The sequence below is a fragment of the Vicia villosa genome, unplaced genomic scaffold (assembly GCF_029867415.1).
Source record: "Vicia villosa cultivar HV-30 ecotype Madison, WI unplaced genomic scaffold, Vvil1.0 ctg.002650F_1_1, whole genome shotgun sequence".
Lineage (NCBI taxonomy): Eukaryota > Viridiplantae > Streptophyta > Magnoliopsida > Fabales > Fabaceae > Vicia > Vicia villosa.
This window is the reverse complement of record NW_026705995.1, coordinates 58,640-68,307: the sequence shown is the minus strand read 5'-3', so window position 1 is coordinate 68,307 and position 9,668 is coordinate 58,640.

Genomic DNA, 9,668 nt, shown 5'->3' with positions numbered 1-9,668 from the left:
AAATTCTTAGAGCACCCTCTAATGTTGAAATGTAAAGTCAACTATGGCACTGTGCATAATAAAGAAAGATTCTTTCTGTGATGCATACCGTAATGTTACTAATGCCTCTGTTTCTTTGTCACATATTATTACTTGAAGTTTATATATATATATATATATATATATATATATATATATATATATATATATATATATATATATATATATATATATATATATATATATATATATATATATATATAATGACATGTATAATATTTACATGTATATCTAATGGAAAGTAAGTTTATTAAGAAATGAAATATAGTTTATGAATTGATTAATCATTAGAAACAGTAGATATAGAACTAATAAAATGCAAAACAGTCCGTTTGATCGAAATAGTCGAATTAAGCGGTATAATTAGTTACTCGGAATTTGATGGAAATTTACGTGGTAGCTAAGTTTAATTAGTACGTTAACGTAGTGGCGTTATTTTATCGAAGTTGTGATATTAATCGGTCGATTAAATTAATAGTTGAATTAATTTTTAATAAACCTATTTAATTGGAATAAACTTGAACTTAGATTAACTATTCGATTTATCGGTAAATTACGATATCTTGAGAATTTAACCGAACGGATCGAATAATCGGTAAAGAATAGAATTGTAATCCGAATTAACCGGTTGAGTTGTGTTTTTGGTGACTTGGAAGTGTAACCCGAAGACTCATAAAGTCGTGAATATTAAGGATATAACCGACAATTAGATAACCAGTAGTGACGCGGGATGTATGCGATTAATGATAGAATATTAGGTGAATAATTTTGGTTAGTTGATAGTGGATTAGTGAGTTAATTAGAAGACTAATTTATAGAGAATTATAAGACTAATTTGACTTGGCTTAATGTGTCGATTTATTGCGATGATTTTGTTAATATGTGAAGTTATATGATTTGCGATGACGTGTCGAAACATGACGATGTTTGTGATGATTGGTAATACGTGATGTTGTATATATTTGTGATGATAATTTTGTGACTAAGTGAAGATGAAATATTATGGTGACGTGAATTACCTCGAATAAATGGTAATGTGATTGTGATATAGGCTTATGCCTCGTGACGATATGTGATTGTGATGAGTATGCTGTGTTGTCTTGTTTGTCGAGTCACATTCCATATGCATACTCTGTGACGGCCTGAAAACTATGGCAAACATGACGGCCTGAAAACTAAGGCAAACATGACGGTCTGAAAACTATGGAAAACATGACGGGCCAAATGGCAATTAGTGACGGGGGCTGAAGCTCCGATTGGTACCACATGCATATACATGAGTCATGTCCCATGTGTCTTATGTGATTCATAGTTATGACGTTTTGAGAATATATTGTGATTGTATTTGGTGACTTGTTAAATGATGGAAGTATGTGAAAATGTGAATTGATGATTTTATGAATACTATGATGATATCAATACCTGTGAGTGCAATTAACTGAATATGTCTAGGTGACTTATATGTGATGTTTTTGTGACTAGATGTATGACTCATATGCGGTGATGTTTTAGGATTAGAATTGTGATTTATACTTATGATGAATTGTGACTTGGCTTGCAAAGTAAATAAAGTATATATAATTGATGTGAATATGAAGTGTTGTGACTTGTTGTGAGATGTACAGCATGTGAGATTTGTGAATTAGTGAAAGCATGAAGTGTATAGCAATATTAATACTTGCGATGTGATAACTATATATCCTTGGATCCTAATATACAATTTATCATGCGCTCACTTATATGAATTGATATCTCACCCTTTTCTCTTGTTCGCCGTTGCCTTTATATTGGTAACGCGCAGGTGTTCGAGTATGAAGATTTAGTTACTGTTTATCGGGTCGGTTGTCGCTCTGATATGTAGCACTCGTGGGGAATGATTTATGATGTTTATCATGTTGTTGTTTATTGTTTTATCTTAGCTGAATAACATGTTATTTGATTCAAAGATTGAGAATTATGATTCCGCTATATTCCAATAAAAGAAGTTACCTTGTTTTGAAGAGTATTATATGCTGAGTATTTATTTTATTGATCAAAGAAAGTGCTATGTATCCGCTAAATGCGATTAAGTGATTTGTTATGAAGTGAATATGTGACGCCTCATTTATTTGTTGAGAAATTTTTAAATACTCTGATATTTTTCCGCATTATATTTTCTGGGTAGAAATGGGGTGTTACAGAAGGTACTAGCACCCCTCACGCCCATCGTACTCGATGGTATCCACCTATGCTTGTTTCTATCTAAAGGGTGTAATCTATGTCTGAGCCTACATGCGAATAAATGCAAAAAGAAATACGGGGAAAAATGATTTATTCACAATTGTGCTCGTTCAAGCCCCGCGACTTGATGCCTACGTATCCCTGACAGGAATCAGAGTGCCGTAGTTCAGCTAACATGTTTTTGTTTGTTTTGTGTTTTTTAGTTAAATAGAGGTTAAGGTCACAATCCACGATGCTCGACCTTGGGAGACTTACACGCCTAAGTATGAAATGGACTTAACTTGTTCTTAGTAGAGAAGGAACATTGGTTTGTGTCTTTTAATTGTAGAATGATGATGGACAACTCCCACTACAGGGTCACTCATCACCTTTCTACTTTGTAGAGGGATGATGAATAATTCCCACTACGAGGTCACTCATCATCTTTCTACTTTGTTTTAATTTTGAACCATTATTAGGTATTTTAAGTGTTTTGGTTGGGTATTTTTTAAGGGAATATATTTGCAAGTTGAATCACATAAGAATGTATAAGCGGCGTCGAAGCAGATTAGGGAATAAATCCCACTCACCTCTGTTCCTCTTAAGTACATATAATGTGATTCATCTCTTCATTTATTAAGTGTTTTAAGATTGAAAAGGAAGAAGAAATGAATAAAGGGGGGACTAACCTAATTTTCTAACATAATTGTTGTCTTAAAAATCTAAATCCTAATTAAGATCTAATATCCTAAAGGAAAATGCTAAGTGAAAGAAAGGGAAAAAAGTTATTCAAGTTGACTAAAGTCAACTTTAACAACTTAAGGGTTTTTTAGGCATTTTACAAAGCATAGAAAAATATCCACAGAAATAAGAGAATTAAATCCTAAGCTATTAAGGAAAATATTCACAAGCACAATACTATTTTTATTCATGTTTAAGACTATTTTTGTGAATTAAAACAAAAGAAAACTAAAACTATGTATTATATGAACCAATCAACAATTTGAAGAAAAATAACAATCAATCAAAGACTAAAAAATAATACTAAAAAAACAAACCTAAAAATCTAATTTGATAGAAATATATTTTGGTTATTTTTTATTTGCATGAAACATGATTTATGAATTAAAGGCTATAAAGGAAACAAAAATGAAAATAAATTCTAAAAACTACTTCAGGGGGTGGATTAGTAAAAAAGAAAATGAACTAATTACAAGGTAAATGGCGCTTGGGCCTGAGTTTGGGGAGTGTAGAAATGAATGGTGTTCAGGCCCAATCATTCAAACAAGAGATAGCATTAGCAATGTGAGAGTGTGGTTTCAGAAACAATCACCACGAAGCGTAGTATTCATATGTCCCATTCAAACGTCCAAACGATCAACATCTCATGCAAAATGATAACACATCTCAAGGATCCAAAAATTATCATGCAAACACATCACATATCCATAAGAGCATATGAACTTAGTACTAGATTTCTAGCATGCCGAGAGGGTTTCAAGGCTTACCTGAGTAATTCTTGGATTGAAAAAAGATTAAAGAAACTCCATGGATCTTGAAGCTCCTTGGTGATGATGATGATGACGATTAGAAATTCTTGACAAGCGTCTTCGATCTGAAAAATAAACTCAGACTTGCAGGAACCTTGAAGCCTCACAATGAAATGAGGAAGATTTCCACACATTGGCACTTGCGAATGATGATGATGATGACTGTGACTATGATATTGAAGCAATGGTGATGATTGATGAAAAAGAGTGAGAGATGGTTGATGAAGATTCGTGGTGGTCGAGGGTGGTGGTTGTTGATCGGAGAAGGCAGTTAGGTTATTTGGACAGTTGGTTAGAGTTTGTTGAGATAGTTATGAAGGTTGTTGGTGGTGGAGATGAGATGGGAGAGAATGAAGAGAGAATAGGAGAAGCCTTTTCTGAAACTGAAAAAGAAAGAAATGAATTATGAAGCCTCCTCCTTTGAGTTGTGAGGCTTGAGGTTTATATATCTTGTGCTCATGGTAGGGTATGGTGAGGATTATTGTAGTGTAGTTTTTCACTTTCATGGGACACAACTTTTTGCATGGCCAAATGGTGTGATGTGCATGCTTTACATTTTCAGATTTATGCATGGCCCAATTGGAGTAGTGAGTTGATGGAACAATGCTACGTGTGTGCCTGTTGCATGTTGCATATTTATCTTAGCCCTGAGGCCTTAACAAGACAACCACCCATGGACCTAACCTGGTGCCCATTCGACTTTAGTTACAATTCACCGCGTAATAAGAACTTAAGCTCCGTGTGAAGAGTAAATGGAGTAGAAGAACATTAGTCTTAGATATTTATTGAAACAAAGGTTGCCATTTATGGAAGTTTACCTGGAAGATAGCCTTGCATGGCCGTTGCGTATGCGTGCCGGTCCCGTGTCTCGTGCCAACAAATATGCAATTTCAAATACATGACTCTGCAGCTTCATAACTCGCTAGGTTTCAAACCAAATACCACAGTCTTAACATCAATTGGAAGAAGGTATATGGTAGAACGAGTTTGGTGTTGAATATCTCTTGAAATAACACCTGGAAGGATGAGAAAAGTTTCTTGAAACATGGTGACACTCAACTGTTCTTGCGCGCGCGTGTAGGACTCAGTCCTTGACCTGATGCCTTGTCAACATGCAGTTTCCAACATCATGACTTTGGGGCCTTATATATTACTAACCACATAACCAAAATCAATTAAATTTGACCCATTGAGTAGAGGGCCTGAATTCTAATGGATTAACACTTGGACTGGATTTGGAAGATGCCTCTAACTCTCTAAAATTGGACAGGAAAATGGCCCACCAAGTGTTTGATTAAATGATGCGCGCGTGCCTTAGCTTTTGACTCATACCCACGACAACACATGACTTTGCGAAGGCTTGACTTTGGTGACTTGTATTTAACTCCAAGCATAACCAAACTCCATGATTCTTGTCTTGTAGGATATAGAACATAGAGAAGAATAGATTGGTGCCAAGTATCAACCTGATGAATGTTTGTGCTTCTCTATGATCAACTACAAAGATGGCACACCAACTGTTTGATAAATTGCTTGCGCGCGCCCACCAACTTTGCCCATCAACTTAACTTGGTTCAATGAGGATCCTTCAAATTTATCCCTTTCATAACTCTTGATCCAGGCTTCATATGAAAAAACACTCAACTACACAGATGTTCATCTCCATGAGATGAACAACATTGATGTTGAAATTTCTATAAAATAATGCCTTTTGTCACGTGTAATCATGACACGAAGTTGACTGCTCATCCAATCTTAAACTCTTCAAAAAATTCTAAGTATTGGAAGCTTTCCACTTTTGGAAATTCCTAACTTAACTACTTTCCCCTTTTGGAAATTTTTTATTTTTTCTTGATTTTATTATTTCTTTGACTTTCCTTTGACTTATTTTCCACCAAAAGTCAATATTTGGGAGTTGATCATGGTTTTGACCAAAAAGTTAACTGTTTGACTTTTTCAGCTTCAGATGAATTTTTCGATTAATCATCTTCTAACCAATGGCAACCAATTGAACACTTCCACATGCACTCCATGAAACCCCCCATTATAAAATCAGTTCCTGATTAAATGTTGACCAAAAAGTCAACTGTATTGACTTTAGTCAAAAACCCTGGTTTGGGAGACCAAATGATTTGCAAGCTTGTACCCTTCAATCAATGCCTTGAGTTGAAGGTTGTGACACCCTAATTCCAGGAGAACTTTAATGAAGACAAAACCACACAATTAGACCTCAGATCCACCTTTTTATCAGGGATCTCTTTCAATGGAACTCCCTTTCTAGTCAATTCTTTGAGCAGTGATCATGAAATGAATGAATGTATGGGATGATTAACCTATATGAAATATGCACATTGTTGCAAGCCAGATAAATAGGGTAGGACAAATTTGGGGTATGACAGCTGCCCCTATTTAATCGTCTTAAACTTGAAGGTGAGATTGGCTTTGGCCTTTCAAACTTTCAAGGTATAAGAAGATTAAATATCAAGACCTTAATTTTGTCCTGAAATGATGGTGATTTAAGTGCTATCCTTATTTTTTTTGTTTTTGATATCTGTTGGGGAAAAAGAATTTTGTTTTTTTTTTGTTGTTGTTTTTATTTTCGGTGGAAAAGTTATATGGTATGTAATGGATGAGTGGTGATAGCTTGTAACATGGTAACGACACCAATACAAGGTTGAAACAGTGATTGAAAAATATGGGTTTGATGGAGAGATAGGATCTACGGACCCAAAAAACGAGAGAGGTGAGGAAAAGATCAACGGACCTACGACCCACGAAAAGGAGAGCAAGGGTAAGATCAACGGAGCTACTATCCATGACTCGACACCAGGGTAAGACCAACGGACCTACGACCCACAGAATTGAAAAAGACGAGGATAAGATCAACGGACCTATGATCCATGACTCGACACCAGGGTAAGATCAACGGACCTACGACCCATAGAATTGAAAAAGACGAGGATAAGATCAACGGGCCTACGATCCATGACTCGACACCAGGGTAAGATCAACGAACCTACGACCCATAGAATTGAAAAAGACGAGGATAAGGTCAACAAACCTACGATCCATGACTCGAAACCAGGGTAAGATTAACGAACCTACGACCCACAAGAATTGAAAAAGACGAGGATAAGATCAACGGACGTTGATCTACGATCCATAACTCGAAACCAGGTTAAGATCAACGGACCTACGACCCACAAGAATTGAAAAAGACAAGGATAAGATCAACGGACGTTGATCTACGATCCATGACTCGAAAACAGGGTAAGATCAACGGACCTATGACCCACAAGAATTGAAAAAGACGGGGATAAGATCAACGGACGTTGTTCTACGATCCATGACTCGAAACCAGGGTAAACATCAACACTGAGGTTGGAGAAAGAAAGGATTAACATCAACATTGAGACTGGGAAAAAGAAGTGGTCGACTACAACACTGAGGTTGAGAAGGATGATAAGCATCAACACCGAGGTTGGAGAATGGATTTGACAGACATTAACAATGAGGTTGGAAGACATCAACACTGAGGTTGGGGCGAGAAATGATAGACATCAACACTGAGGTTGGGAAAAAATAACAGACATCAACATTGAGGTCGGAGAAAAATGATAAACATCAACACTGAGGTTGGAGAGAGAAACGATAAACATCAACACTGAGGTTGGAAATGACGACTGGCATCAACGCTGAGGTCGGTGAAGAAATGATAGACATCAACACTGAGGTTGGAAAGCATCAACATTGAGGTTGGAGAAGGAGAAGATTATCATCAACACTGAGGCTGGGGATTGGGAATTGGTTTTATGGTAAGGTTTATGGTAAGAAATTATGGATGAATGGTGGTCGTCAGGAGAGAACTGACTTCACCGTAGGATATCAGGCGAGGACTGAAAACGATCGAAATAATTTGCCAAGGCGAGAACTGGACTTTGAAAAAAAGTTTGCCAGGGCGAGAACTGGACTTTGAAAAAAGTTTGCCAGGGTGAGAAATGGAATTTGAAAAATTTTGTCAGGGCGAGAACTAGACTTTGAAAAAAAGTTTGCCAGGGCGAGAACTGGACTTTGAAAAAAAGTTTTCCAGGGCGAGAACTGGACTTTGAAAAAGTTTTCTAGGGCGAGAACTGGACTTTGACTTGGTTTGCCAAGGCCAGAACTAGACTTTGAAAAGGATCACCAGGGCGAGAACTGGGTTTTGAAGTGATTACCAGGACGGGAACTGGGTTTAGACTGATGACTCGAAGGTCAGAAGGCAAAGGATTCACAACACGAGAGTTGGATCCGGAAAGGTTGTCCACATAAAGGAAAGTAACCACGGAGACTAGTGACGACTAGACTCGACCAAAAGACATCAGTAAACACTGAAGAAACACGGAGATATTGATGCTTGCGAAACATGAGAATTACATTAATCCCTCAGGCCAAAAGGCGGGGTGTAACTCTTCAAGAGCGGCAATCATTCAAATCGCCACACACCAAGTATGGTTATTCAGACTATTGAAAAATGAGATAGGTTGAGTGCCCACCCTCATTCACACTCTAATCTGCACGCATCATGAGGGAAACTAACCAGAACGAGACTAGTGACGACTAGACTCGACAAGCAGATGACAGTAACCACTGAACATCACAGAGATATCGATGCTTGCGAAGCATAAGAATTACATTAATCCCTCGGGCCAAAAGGCGGGGTGTAACTCTTCAAGAGCGGCGATCATTTGAATTGCCACACACCAAGTATGGTTATTCAAACGATTGAAAAATGAGATGGGTTGAATGTCCACCCTCATTCACGCTCTAATTTTCATGCGGCATACGGGAAATAACCTAGGAGACAACGATTCTGACGAAGAAAGACATTGTATCTGATCCACATTGGAGAGAGAATATGAGACTTCTTCTGGGGGATATATTACTTCGTACCTTCTGGGCACATACAAACCTGCTTATGCATTGATGCATGTTTGAATTTTTCAATGGTGTAATTCTCCATTTTCATGGACATGCTACACTTTTGAGGATGCAATGCTATATGTAGTGAATACTATATGCAGAGCGCCAAATAAAGGCATTAGTGAGGTAAACACCAGGGAAAATCCCCTTAGTGTTAAGAATTCTCTAGAGATGCCAATAGATATTGGACTTTAACTTGCAAGATGTACCTTCTGGTTGTTGACTTGAAGAATAACTTTTGACTTCTCACCACGTGCCACTGCTTGGAAGATCTTCAACTTGAGGAGATTTCCTCGATTCACCATGTTGGGGTTGAGAAATCCAGAAAAGGGGACCATGTTGGGGAAGTGGAACAACTCTCAGGAGAAATAAACTCTGGTGCTCGAGGAATGGAACAAACTCTCAGGAGAAACAAACTCCCGTGCTTGGGGAGAGAAAAAGTTTCCAGGAAAAATCCAATGATCGGGGAGAGACAATATAACTCAAAAGATTGTGCCCCAAGCTTCATGACCTACGAAGGAATTCTCCTCAAAGGATATTTGCACCACAAATACTCGAGATAATTTGCCCCAGTATGTTCAAGCGATTGAGGTAGTCCATCCAGATCAACGGATCCTTGAAGAGATTTGACAGATCTCGACGTAACTGCCCTAGATTGACTGAACTTGAGAGAGATTCCTCGACTTGATTTGCCCAGATTGATGGAATCTTGAAGAGATTTATCGACGTGATTGCCCCAGATCACACATCTCATCAGAATCCTCAAGTTTTACTTCTCTTAAGATCAAACGAATTGAGGGAGTAACTTTTCCATATTCAACTGAGTCTTCAACCCTTCCCGTCAAGGTAGTCAATCACTTGGATATTAACCTATTCAGGCTCAACGGAGTCTTCAAGAAACATGCCCTTTGATATTATGTC